This window comes from Ictalurus punctatus, chromosome 25, assembly GCF_001660625.3.
Source record: "Ictalurus punctatus breed USDA103 chromosome 25, Coco_2.0, whole genome shotgun sequence".
Taxonomy (NCBI): Eukaryota; Metazoa; Chordata; class Actinopteri; order Siluriformes; family Ictaluridae; genus Ictalurus; species Ictalurus punctatus.
Genome location: NC_030440.2, coordinates 4,496,801 through 4,510,000, shown reverse-complemented (window position 1 = coordinate 4,510,000; position 13,200 = coordinate 4,496,801). Strand labels below are relative to the sequence as shown.

The window sequence follows — 13,200 nt, the reverse complement described above, 5'->3', positions numbered from 1 at the left end:
CAGTGGTTGCATGGACATCTACATCCGAGCCTTAGCATTCAATTAAGGGAAGGACTTTAAGAACTGGTTCAACCCTCTCAAATCTTGAAATTGACCAAAAAAGTGGAACAGAGCCCCTTCTTTTAAAATGCATGGTATAAATGTTCCACCAATCCTCTGTCCAAGAGAGAACAAAATTTTGGGACAGCGCAATAACTCTCTTGGTGTCCAAAATAGACAAGGCCCCTGAAAAAATGAGAACGCGAGAGGTTTCGATCCCTAGGACATAGTCGCTGTCTGACGAGCACCGATTTATGCTGTGAAGTGTCTTGCAGTCAGTTCCTACCCTTCAGGGATGTGCTTTGTGGGACTTTTTAGTGGTTGGGAGGGGCACTGTCTGGGGTCCCTGCCAGTCAGACACCTATCAGGGGTCTGAAGGTGTGGCACCTACCTAACGTCTTTTCCTTGTCGGTGCTGAAACAAGAAACCATGAACTGACCTAAAGGTGAAAAGTCAGTCCGGTCATGCTGACTTTGTGATTCCAAAAGCTGCAAGCTACATCCTTTCAAGAGCCTCTTCAGCAGTAGGCCCAAAGAGTGACGACATGCAAAGCAGATTCCACAATACTCAATTTACACACATCTTGCAGATTTAACACTATTGTGCTACCAACACGCACCACACAATTGGGGCAGGAGTGAGCTAGGGCCAGCTCAAGTCTCCCTTAAAAGCTATCAAAAACTTTAGTTCTGATTACTTTATTTATTTATTTTTTTAGCAATGAAGTGCTCAGCAATGAAGTGCTCATACCCCTTTCATGCTCTGTATCTAGCCATGTTTCTGTCCCGCCCTCTGCATCTCTCTCCCCATCCTGAGGTCAAAGAGCCCCAGCAGGCTTTCTCAGAGAGGCTTTCTGTCGAGCACACATCCATCTGCTCAGTCTTCCTGGCCTTTACACTGGAAATGACTCGCCACAGATGGCGCTTAACAGGACTATCCGTTTCATTTGGAAATACATTTCTCTACCTCAGTGGCATTTAGAGCTTTAGAAAGAGATGAGAGCTGGGCGGGTGGCTGACTTGAGTGCAACCCTAATGGTGTGTAACAAAGATACAAAATGAGCTATTGTCGGATTCTTTATCTGTGAGCGGTTTCCTGAAATGGTGCACATACCAGATGGAGGACTGGTATTTTTGGACGTTTTACAAGAGAAGCGCTTTGAAGAAATGCCAAGGGACCAAGAGGCCATTTAGGAAGTTAATTTCTGGAAGATTTGCCCTGTTCAGAAGACATGCTGTGTTAGAGGGTGTTAAGTATGTTTTGAGCAGAATTAGAGCGCAGGAGAAACCTCCCGTTTAGTTCCCTGTATTACAGAGAATGTAGGCATGTGTACAGGTAGCTGCTGTCTGTTTTCCAGTTCTGAGACAGTTATATATAATCATGGGACGAACATTTTTCAACTTCAGTAACAGCTTTATCCTGGTCCTTTTTCACAATGGATCCGAAGTCTTCTACTGGAAGTGAGGTGGAAATACACCCTGGATGGGATGCCAGTCCATTTCATGGCACGATGCAAACGACGAAACATCACACACTCATTCACACCAAGGAGCAATTTAGACTAGCCTATCTACCTCCCGGCATGTTTTTGGGAGGCGAGAGGATCTTTTTAGAGGTCATTATTCTGTTTGCAAAACTGGTAGATTATTGTTTAGTGCAAAGGATTATCATCATTTCAACTGAAAATGGCTAAAATTCTGTTCTGTAGCCCTGTGGCTGTTTGGAAACGCTATGAAAATAAGGCCATACCAAGTAAAGAGAAGTATTAACTCTTACAACAGTTTATCAGGATCGTGCGTGTTCTCCGCATCCAAAGCACTTCCATTTCTAAAGGAATTATTAAGGTGGTGAGCAACTGTTTCCAGAATTTTCATTTTACTTCACAATTTGCATTTGGCTTAAATGTACCCGGGAAAAGTTAGCTTTCGAACTTTACCCAAAATAAATCTTCCTGCTCAAATCACACATGCTTAAAAAAAAACAACTATTTTTCTTTTTTCCATTTAGTGTGCACAATTATAGTTTTGTTTAGTTCTGCTTCGAGTAATGAGTTATTTTGGATTAAACAATCTTTTGAATAAGATGAAGGATTTCAGTGCCTAATTAACATACGTTTATGTGACACGGACAACGTTGAAAGCGAGCCAACGATGATGGATGTGGTAACTGTCCAACGCTGCATATTCGCGTTAAAGGCGGTGAGAGCCTAAAAAGCCGACGGGTTTAAACATAAGTGTAAAAGGTTCAGAAGAACGCCAGAGGATCTGCAAGCTCCAGAGGCATTATAAATAAAACATGATTTATTCAAATAGATTTGCCAGAAGGTGTGGAGGATTCCTCCTGATCACAGGAAATTCCCTGGTGACAATTCAGAATCTGCGCCAGTCAAACAAGCCTTAACATTTAGCCAGGCCTTGACTAGATGAGCTATGCAAACACATCACATGCATTACCCTCGCTGAAACAAAGCCCAATTTTACACATTATGAATGCATGTACTACAGGCGGAATCAGGTGTGTGAAGTCTGGTAAAGTGCTACACTCTGCAATGAGGTCAATCTTCTACAGCATCTACAGCATCAGCATGATCTGCAAAATCATGACATAAAAAAATGATCTAGTTCACCAACCCCTCAGTTGCTGGGAAAAGGTACCAATACACTGGCACACTGGGAAAATAATGTAAAAAACTGAAAGTAAAATCCAGGACACATTGAGTATAAATTTTTTATTTTTTTTTAATTTTTAAATCGTGCCTTAGACTTGAAAATATAAATAAATAAATAAATAAATAAATAGATAGATAGATAGTTACAAATACTAATCCTGGGGGGAAAAAACAAAAACAATACGTCAAAGGCAGACGGGACACTAGGGAGCACAGAATGGATGATGATGGGGATGTAAATAGGACGAACATGGGGGGTGGGTGCAAATCGGATGGCGACACATTTCAGAGGATCAAATGTGATTCATAGATCAGATGACGATGGGGACACATCGGACGTCAATGGGGGGATGCAGAACGGACGATGATTGAGGACAGATCAGCAGCACAGACTGGATGAAGACGGAGGACGCAGATGGAATAATGTGGATGAGATCGGACAACGATGGAGGGCACCGACCCGTCGTATCACCTGATAATGTAGAACACAGATTGGACACAACATTGAATGCTTTGGGGAGGGGGGTGGACGCAGATCGGACGATGATGGGGAACGCAGACCAGATGACTATAACAGACACGGATCTGACGAAAACTGAGGACACAGGTCTAATAACGATAGAGGACACCGGTGACACGCGCTGCAGGACAGCATCGGAAACAACGCTTTTGGATCACTGTTTGTAACACTCATTTTATTTTTAATCACGTTTGCTGGCGTCTAATTACAGATCGTCCCAAGCAATGCAGAATTCTCTCTCACACACACCCCAGAGCAGCACATGGAAATGACCCATATCCAGCATGTGCTATCTTCATAGAGCTGCCCAAATCCAGGCCCTTTTCAAATAGATGAACCATGGCAGAGGACTGATTAGTTTCCCCAAGTGGAAAGGAGGGAATGTGAATGCTGATGTGGAGGAACAGCACGCACACACACACACACACACACACACACACACACACACACACACACACACACACACACACACACACACAGAGCTGCAGAAAATGAAGAGGGGACATGCAGATTACGCTTCACTGAGTGCAGGCAGCAGAGAACTGAAGAGGCAGCTGCATTTTAATTTTAATGCAGCACTCATTAAAACTAGCTTTATTTGAAAAAGAAAAATGTCTGAGGATGTAAAACTTCTAGCTATACATGTGATGAGATTCAGTTTTACATCACAAGCAGTGATATTTTGCAATACTTCTCTTCAAAAACACCTCCACTAGATCTGCGTTTGATGCGGGAGGCTGCGTAAACTGCTGATACAGGTTACTTCCTGGTTGCTTTAACGTTGCTCATGTTAGCAAGCTAGCTAGGGTCGTGTTTAAAAGTCTGTGTTTTTGTTTAATCTCAGATGCTGTTGGCGTGAGGGAAACGCTGAAGTGTATCCAGGGTGCAATCCTGCTGATTAGGTTTCCTTTGTGCTGATCAATGTAAAGAAGTAAACGCTAAGTTCTGTTCATTCATTCACTCACACAGCGGGACGTAAACCAGTAAAACTGCTTGTCTGGAAAGCTGCAATTCAGGAAAGCCGGACATATTGTTATTTGGTACTAGATGGAAGATCACTATTTAAGAAGTCTGGTTGTGTTTATATTTAAGGCCGGGGATATACTTGCCCTTAACTATGAAGCCAGCTGTCGTGAGCATCCTGCTACGTGACTGTTCATGTCCAAAAAAAGTTAACACGTGCAGATGATAAAACACCAACATAAACAGAGGGGGCAGCGTGTGAACAACATGATGGTGCTTTCCATAAAAGAGACAGATGGTGCTTCTTGTCACCAACTTCTCTCATAAATACAGCTAGAGAAATATACTTGGTGCTGATTGGTATAATAACCTGATGTTTCTACCTACGCTAACTCAGCTGCCCCAGTCTCCATCATCTTCTAAAGATACACAGCAGAGGTCGACCGATGGGGGATTTTACCCACACCGATAACCGATATTAACTTTATTACAAAAATAAACAGTACTGACTGTACCATGAAAATGTACGCTGCTGTTTTAAATAAAATAAACATATAAATATCAATCGATATATTAACTATTCGTTAGGGGGTGCTCCGATCAGGATTTTTGGGGCTGATCACCGATCCCCGATGGCTGGAAGCTGTATCGTCCGATACCAATCACAGGGTCTCTTTAAAGCCTTCTATTCGTCATGTAGCATTATTTATAGAGCTGCAACAACTAATCGATGAAATGGATAATAATCGATTATGAAAATCGTCGTCAACGAATCTCATTATGGATTAGTTGGTCTGCGCGCGGCACGGGGGAGATTTATTCATTACGTTACTTCTGTTCCGAAAACACGCTTCGGAGAGTAAATACTAAAGTTGTGTCCCAAATGAAGTACTGTACACTTACACTATGCACTATATACTCTACCGTCTAGTGTGTGGATTTTAGAAAGGTAATATCATCTCAAATAGAACACTAGCGGGTTTTTTTACTAACCGGAAGTATAAGCCACAACGGCACATGACATGATACGCACGCTAGCATTAGCAGACACCGAGTCAACGACAACAACTTTCTTCAGTTTACTTTGTCAGCGTTACATTTTATTCCCAACATGACCTCAGTCTCCAACAGACAGAGGCGAAATCGTCACGAACTGAGGAAGAAAGTGTGCAACCTCCAAGTCCTCTAAGGTAGGGGGGCATTTTAAACACCGTGGAAATCAAACTGATGCACGAGCACAAAGTTATGTTTATATCCAAAATGCTCCACTGTGTGTAAGGGGCAGGGGAAACTGGTGCAAGCTGCTTAAAAGGTTTAGATTAATTTAAGTTTCTTGTCATTTATATGCTGTATTTGCGCGCTTGCAGTGTAAATTCTGTCGTTTATTATAACGGAAGTGATGTGTTAGTAACGAGGCCGCGTTGCTGATCAAGCGTGGTATCAGCGCGTCTACACAGAGTGTAGTGAGAGTAAGATCTGTAATGTCTAATTAAAACACTATGGTCAAAAGTAAACACAAGTAAAATAATATTCCTAAAGTCAGCGAGTAACAGAAGCCACAAGGTGCAGTGAAAGGGAGTTTTTATTATTCATTTAGGACTGTAGTTTAATTCAGTGCTTTTTGTGCATCCATAAACATAATGCATAAACACTATAAAATAATACATATATATACACACACACATTTATTTTTATAGTATTTATACATTATTTTTTATGGATGCACAAAAAGCACCGAATTAAACTACAGTCCTAAATTAATAATATATATTCTGGTGTGTGTGTGTATTGAGTAATTTTCTGTTTTGTACAAACAGTTGTGTAAAGTTTTAGTATGAAGTTTATATATATATATATATATATATATATATATATATATATATATATATATATATATATATATATATATATATATATATATATATATATATATATATATATATATATATATATAACACTCAGTTTGTGGATTTTATTTAAAATAAACAAAATAAGTTTGCCCCGCCCCGTCCGATTAATCGAAAAAATTAAATCGGCCAACTACTCGATTATGAAAATCGTTAGTTGCAGCCCTAATTATTTATTAAACTATATTTAAAACAACAGCAATGTATATTAAGTATTCAAATGAAGAGATGAGAAAGTATCATGAATTGACAACCGTTTATCTATTGGCAAGAAACATGTGCAACATATTAACTTCAACTATAGCAGCCTGTGCTTGGTTATCGGGAAATATTACATTCCTGGACATCATAGGCACCTAGTATACCTTTGTTCCCCTCCCTCCTCTGTAGCCAGCTAACAGATAAACCCCCAAACACACATACAATGACATTAAAGGCATCCAACAAGTATCTGAGAACTGACGATAAGTCAAAACAGATGCGCCCAGACGCACAACGCTGGACTTGTTTTTGTGCGTGTAGAAAACTAAAAACTCAGTTTCCCCTTTCAAAACAAATGATTTTTGGCAATGCAAAACATCCATCCATCTTCTATACCGCTTATAATACAGGGTCACGGGGAACCTGGAGCCTATCCCAGGGAGCATGGGGCACAAGGCGGGAGCCACTGAGCCACCATGTGCCCGCAATGCAAAACATATAGGCTAGCTAGCCTCCTACAGCGCTAATCAGGGCCAGCTGCTTAGCCGAGAACTGCTACTCAATTTAAACAGTGTTTAAAAGCGGGCAAAGAATTTCCTGCACAAGAGATGATTAAAATCATAGCTGCTTACCCCCGGGTGAGGTGTCCCCGATCCGACCGAGGGTTAAAGGGTTACGTGCACTCCAATAGACAGCGGCTGGTGATCAAGGATCATATGAATTCCAGTATTTTATCTGATATTTCTTTACACTGTAAGGTTGCGGTCTTTGAAACTTCTCGGTTACCGACATCCGAGTGAGTGGAGCCGGAGATGCTGAACTGTCCCACTCTCTCTTAGCGCGTAACTAAATTGTCTCACGAGTTTTGAGTAACCTGATCTGCTCTTGTAGGTCAGTCTTTATAGAGACCGCCGATCAAACTATTTAAAGCAATTATCAGCAGATAACGATCGCCGACCGATCAATCGGCGCAGCCTTACTATTCGCAAATATTAAAGTAAATAAAGGATATACATCCAAACTGAACCAAAACAGTAACATTCTAAATAACAAATTAAAATAGAAAACATCCAAAATTAATAAAAAACAACAACAACAAAAAAAACCCACTTCAAATAACACAACAAAATTGGTCAGTGATTGTTTTATTTCTCCTCTAGAGTCCTGTATAATGACAGCGGACTCTTCTCAACTGCTCTTGCAATGGACATAACCGGGAAACACTAACGGTGTGTATTTTCTCCCGATAACCGATCGTGCCGATTTATCGGCAAAACCGATCGCCCTCCAACACACAGCATCATAACCTCCTCCGCGCCTTCCACCTTCACCATATACCTTGCTCTGCACAATTAAAGGAAGCGGTCAGTCACAGTGTTCCTGTGCTGGAGAGGACTGATCTCGAGTGGAGAGCTTTTTATTCCTCCGGCTGTACAAAACAAGGTACACAACTGTGTACGTGAACAGCACTGCTTGTGTAGCTGTATGACCGCAGCCTTGAGGTGAGATTCTAAGTTTGGGTAAAATGCTGCTCCATGAAAACAACAACAACGTGAATAAACAAAAAGAGAAATCTGGAGAATGAGGAATCATGCAGTCTTAATAGCCACACTGAAAGTAACAGCTTTTACTTTAAAGCTCACACACATGATGAGCAAGTTTCTCAAGAAGCTAGAAGGGAAGGGAGGGGAAAGGGGGTGGGGGGGGGGGGGGGGGGGGGTTAATGAAAAGAAAGAAAGAGGCTGAAGTAGTTGTGAATTCTGTCTTCTTTAGATGAAAAGGGGAATTTCTGTTGCTCAATAGTCTAATTCAAACTGGAGTTCTGGCCAAGAGGCAACACACACACACACACACACACACACGCACACACACACACACACACACGCCATCGTTGCTTAGCGCCTGCCAAGACCACAAGGACCGTCATTTTTCTCGTACACCCTTATCCGTGCATACAGCTGCCTTCAGGAGACGTTTCTCATCGTCAGTGTTCTGCTTCGTACGGAGATAAAATGCTACGTAACTCTTCACCTGCCAAACGACAGAAACACAATCTAACCTGTCACGTTTAGGAAATGGTTTAAATGTATTGCAACTGACACGCGACTAAACATATGTCCCGTTTATCCTACAAGTGAAATATTGGAATATGTAACACAATACAACTACAATACACACAGACACACTGACACTGACATCCGCTCGATTCGGTGTTCATTCACTCAGAGCAAGGAATACCAGCATCCGACTCCACGCTATAAGACCTAGTGTACGCTGTAACGCTGACGAACAGACGGCGTGACGTGACGGCGATCTGGACGTATTTCACCATTAACGACGGCAACCAAAGCAAAGCAGACTGCAAACTGTGCTGTGAGGAAATATCTAAAGGAGGAACTACAGCATCTTTCTACAATACAACTAACCTGATGAATCTTCTTAAACATAAGACTCAACGTTAGGCAGCAACCGGCGCTGCAGTGTACGCTGGCTGGGTGAGGAGGAAAACATGTCATTTACATAGTTATTGACATAACAGCGTGGTCTGGAGGGTGTTATTCCACACCACAGCGACTTGCCGACGATAACGTTTCATTTATTAATGTACGGAACTTCACAAGTTTCAATGGTTTATAGTTAGATTTAGTGTTGTGGAACGTTCGAGAGACGGGTTAGTAGGGCTGGGTATTGCGACCAATTTAGCGATTTGATTCGATTCTTATTCATATGGTTTCAATTCGATTCAATATCGAATATTTCATTTACAATGTTAGTTTTGCAGACATGGAATCCATGTTTTAATATTAATGCTGGTGACTGAAACCCTCCTACTTAGCTATATTACTGAAATACACATTTACTTTAACAATTAAGCCCACACAATTATGTTTAATTACTTTTTACTTTTACTTTGAGTAACAAACACTGTAAATTAAAACATTGTAAATGTGCAACAGTGAAATTCATTAACAACTTGAAACGTTTAAGAAATGAAACCGTTTTCAAAATTCAAAACATGAAAGGTGGAGACGTGTTCAGGACGAGAGACAAATAACATGATATTCACTTCCTCTCGGGTAAAGTGTTGAGAACGGATTCGGGGATTTCCCGATGCCATACCGTTTCGTTAAATTGAAGATCGATTACAATCAGAAAATCGATATTTTTTACCCAGCACTACAAGTTAGTTCCTGTTCTCACTTCCGTTATAACTACCATAAACATTTCCTAACACACAAAACCCCACAGCTCATCATTTTACTGAGAAGCCAGAAAAGTGTAAACGGCTCCGTCCTGAACACTTTCCTGTGCTGTTAAACTTCACACAGCACCGTGACTGTTACACAGCAAGAGACCGCTTCGGTAAATGTTAAATAAATGTCTCCTAACACAAAAATGCCACAACAATTATGCTTTCTTTTACTTTTGTTAAACAACGTAATTTTAATATCTGTTCATTATTATATACAAGTCTCTGTGTGTGAGCCGTCACTATAGAAACAATAACATCATATTATTATTATTATTATTAAGCGCATTAATATAAAGCTGTGGTTCAGGTTACAGCTGGATCTACCTGCACTGTTATAGGAAAATAATACACACCTTCTGACCAACCAGATTCGAGCATTCAACTGCGCTGTGGTATAAAGACCAATAACGCACATATCACGATAACACAGTCCACCTATTATAGATAATAGGACTTACTAAGCTACAGTTATTTTTAAAATGCTACAGAATATTTAAAGTTGGTTCATTTACCATGTAGACGCCAGTGAGACACACTGAACCGACGCTGTATCTGAAAAACACATGACTCTTATGATTCGTGTTGCTCGAACAAATTGAAAAGCAGCCTGCTTCATCCTCTCAGCACTGAACACACAGTCCATGTGTAATCGCTGCACACTGGAACATGCGATTACTAATGTCAGGTGAGTCATGAGCTGAGACGGGGGGATGGGGGATAACATAACAGGTTTCATGGTTAAAAGAAAAGAAACTGACTATACATCTTAAATAAAAACAGGAACTAACTTGTTTCACCGATGCTCCAGGACATTATGGCTGCATCTGAACATCCCTACTACCTTCCTCTACAGTAGGCAAAAAGTAGTAATGCGTCTGAATTGTCAGACCTACTGCTTCCGCCAAGATTCTGCAATACGGAAGCAATGCACATAACAACGGGACTGGCGCGGAAGAGCTGTCCGAATGCGCACCGCATACGTCCAGATTGTATTCATGCGAGATTACTGAGACTGGAAAGTTGAAGACCTGGTGAATCTTCAACTGTCCGGATTCAACTGTACAGATCAAAGCGCACCTATTATGGTTTTGAAACGTGCCTAATTTTGTTTTAAAGCTCTCATACAATAGATTTACATGCATCCAAGATTAAAAAAAAAACTGCAGCATTAACCCCTCCCCACGTGTCACAAACGACTTGTTCAATGATCCGTTCTAAAGGATTCGTTCTAAACTCCTCCTTCCAGAGAGCATACTCTGCTCTGACTGGTCAGATGTCCCAGTCTGTTGTGATTGGTCTACCGCTGTCAGCGTGTTTCAAAAAGGGAACGCCCACTACCGTAACGAGTTATAGCACCGTCTGTCAGCGAGCAGCCGATGAAGACCAGAGGCGGGGCTTTTTGTTACGAACCTACGTAGGTTAGTACAGGAAGTAAAGTCTGGAATCACTAACGACTCGATTCAGCTGTTCAGAATCGATTCCTTCTATTGGGAGACAACAACTCCATTTGTCGTGTACTTTGATTTTTTAAACATTGCCGACTTTTTACATTCACAAACAGCTCTATAACACGCTACATGAAAGGTAATATATGAAAAAGCGTACAAGGTGCACTTTAAGACTATATTCTGCCTGTTTTAATCGGAAATTCGTTGCATGTAAACACCTTGTTCGGAGAATCCACTGAAAGGAGATATACGCCTGTGCTCAGTCTGTAAAAAGGAGCGACGGCAGCATCTCGAATCCGGGGAAATAACAGCGGGAAAGGAAAAGCGCATGTGTAGTAGGGATGGGCAATATGGACTTAAAACTAATTATGCTTTTTTGTTTTTTGCACCATTCTGTGCAGGAGTTCTTCAGGAGATGGAAACTCAGACAGTCTGACCGGCACAAACGTCCACGTCACGGTTCAAATCTCTGAAGTCACACTTTCCCCCATTCTGATGTTTGATGTGAACGTTAGGTAATGAACTTCAGCTGTATCTGCACAGGTTTATGCACAGCACTGCTTACACACGATATACGCACACGCATGTGTGTGTGTGTGTGTGTGTGTGTGTGTGTGTGTGCGCGCGTATATAGAACGTTAAATCTTATAAATAATCCCAATTCTCAAACAGTTTCATCATTACAGTCTTTCCCAGTCTTACTCAAGCTCCTTCCCTCTGGTTATTCGCACTACTCACGCAACCGGATGACTAAGTGACACAAGTGATCAGATCATAATATTCAGTCATGCCCAAAAGTTTGCATACCCCTTACAGAATCTGCTAAATTTGAATACTGTTAAATAAATAAGAGGATCATAAAAATCCCATGTTGTTGTTTATTTAGTTCTGCCCTGAATAATCTATTATTTCACATAACAGATGTTTACATATAGTCCACAAGACAAGATGATAGCTGAATTTAGAAAAATTACCCCGTTCAAAAGTTCACACCATTGATTTTTAATCCTGTGTGTCGTTACCTGGATGATCGACAACTGTGTTTATGTTCTGTGAGAATTGTTCATGAGTCCCTTGTTTGTCCTGAGCAGTTAAACTGCCCACTGTTCTTCAGAAAAATCCTCCAGGTCCTGCACATTCTTTACTTTTCCAGCATCTCCTACATATTTTACAGCAGTCTCAATATGATGTTCAGATCCATCTTTTCACACTGAGAACGACTGAGAGACTTGTACTACAAGAGGTGCAAACGTTCACCGATGCTCAAGAATGCAACACGATACATAAAGAGCCGGGGGGATGTAAACTTTTGGGCACAACTGAAGCCGAAGAGCGCTAAATACAGGTCTGAAGACCCATGTTTATGACTCGTATACTGACACTCAGCAATGTCTGTGCTGATGTGAGACCTGTAGTAGTCATTTAAGTCCAGACAGATTTAAATATACACGTTGCAGGGGGTCATCGTGTCCAGAGTCCAGCACAGTCAGCAAATTACAGACAGGTTTTAGTAGGTGCTGGAGCTGTACTGGACAAACTGGACAGGACATGATGATGATCTTACTGGAAGAGATAATACCAGTGATTGCACATGTGAAGTCAAACCATTAAAACGATTATACACATGTATACACTCACTCACACACACACTCTCTCCCCCCCCACACACACACTCTCACTAACCCATATATTTAATGCATGAACAGTCACTATAATAGTAAACACTAACTACAGTCACTATTTACTGTTTATTACTTACTGAGGAATGTAGAATGAGAATTAAATACGCAGCCAAATACTAATATCTCTGCATACATGAGTATATAAATATAAATAACATGCATATCATTTATAACAATGCAGAACTATCCCCATCAACGCAAGTACTGCAGTTAGCTTTATGCTAATCAGTTAGCTCGCGTAGCAGTGGGAGAAATGTGAGCTCGGTTTCTTACCCGGTCTGAAGCTCTGCATGCGGAAACACCTCATCACACCCGGGCAGGTCGGTGAAGAACAGCCGCTTGTGCTACTGATCCCGAAAAATCCGTGCACACGCATCCGCTTGTTTTTCAGCCCGTTCAGTCTGCCTCGGAAAGCTTCCACGGCAAACGCCAAAATCAGCCCTGCGTTGTATTTTGCCCACCCGTACTCCGAAACGTCCCGCCCTTCCTGCGCTGGGATTGGGTAATCTCATCGAACAT

At 41.3% G+C, this 13,200-nt stretch overlaps 1 protein-coding gene across 2 annotated transcripts in view; it reads right to left on the bottom strand.

Moving 5' to 3' along the window:
* Positions 1-13,150, bottom strand: part of extl3 (exostosin-like glycosyltransferase 3) — a 31,716-nt gene extending 18,566 nt beyond the window's left edge. Inside the window, exon 1 of one of the 2 annotated variants that reach the window (XM_017455680.3) lies at positions 12,955-13,150. The gene's annotated coding sequence lies outside the window, so the exon portion shown is untranslated. Of the gene's footprint in view, positions 1-10,063; positions 11,491-12,954 lie in introns of those variants that run through there. The other variant, XM_053675538.1, reaches the window with a different exon arrangement.
* Positions 13,151-13,200: the final 50 nt, after the last annotated feature.